Genomic DNA, 1,359 nt, shown 5'->3' with positions numbered 1-1,359 from the left:
TAAACTCTGGGGACACTGAAATACCTTTGTCATTTTTCCTTAAACCTCTGTCTCTGCCAGATGAGTGAGGTTTCCTGTTTCAAAGCTACAGGATTAAACTATGAAACAAACCTTTCAAAGAGGAATGGATTTATTTGCCTATTTCAAAGATTACATCTGGGTGTATCTACATGTTCTATCTGTATATATGCCCTAGATATACATACTTGTGCAAACCCACATATATACAAATAATACATAAAAACAAAATCATGCACATATGTAGCATATATACCTATTTTATCACTTGGCATTTATAGTAGAATTTCTAATTTGATAAAGAAATGGGGAAAAAAAAACCTTAAAGCCAGGGCCACTGAGGCGGCTCAGTGGGTAAAGGTGCTTGTGGCCATGCCTAATGGACCAAGCTTGACCCCTGGAACCCACACAGTGAACAGAGAGAACTGGCTTGTTCAAGTTGTCCTCTGACCTCCAGACAAGTGTGTGGCCCCTGTGCACAGCTCCCATACCCAGTAGTGTTGAAAATTGTAAAGCCTCGTGCATTCTTACAGCCAACAATCTTCTGTGCATTTCTTTACTCACGGGTGTTTGGGGTTGTTTCTACTTGGACAATGATTCTATCCCTCAAGTCATAAATCCGTGGTGCCTTTGAGCACAAAAGCACAGTCCCCTGTCATCATCTCCCCAGTTCTCCTGAGTCACTTGCTCACTCCCCATAGGTTTTCCAGGTCTCCTTTTCATCAGCAGCTGCTATTGGGGAAAGCTCAGAACAACTTGCTCCCACTAATGTTAAGTGCGGGGGAGACCTAATATCCACCTGCATTTCAACTCTGGCGAGAACGGCAGGAGCTTCCTGAAGCTAGCCCGACCCAGCACTCTAAGAAATAGTCTGAGCTAAGGGGAGGGCCGGAGGAGAGGGGAGGGTGGAAATGAAGCAGAAAAGTTATAATTTACAGCTCAATCTTATAATGCATCATAAAGAAAAATATTGTCTTTAAACAAAGTGCTGTGTGTGTTTTCACTATAATGCTGCAGAAGTTGGGAAATGTCTGTTTTTGCTAAAGTATTTCAAACTTATAAAAATGAAAAAGTCAGACTTTCTTTTCAAGACAAGAACTGTTCACTGTCTTGCTCACCAACTGGTACCATCCATGGCTCTCTGATCTCAGCGGACGTCCATTATAAGCCTGAGGATTTCAAAACTAGCAAGGAGTCTAAGGTAACTTGGCAAAGATGATTTCTTATCACCTCACTGAATGGCAATATATTTTTAACTCTTTCAAAAGAGTATCTTCTTTTAATAATTTGTTTTTACTTACTTCATTTCACAAAAAGTATTAGTCTGCAGTAAGAAATCAA

Source organism: Microtus ochrogaster, chromosome 1 (assembly GCF_000317375.1).
Source record: "Microtus ochrogaster isolate Prairie Vole_2 chromosome 1, MicOch1.0, whole genome shotgun sequence".
Lineage (NCBI taxonomy): Eukaryota > Metazoa > Chordata > Mammalia > Rodentia > Cricetidae > Microtus > Microtus ochrogaster.
The sequence above is the reverse complement of the archived record's forward strand: the minus strand, read 5'-3'. Positions refer to the sequence as shown.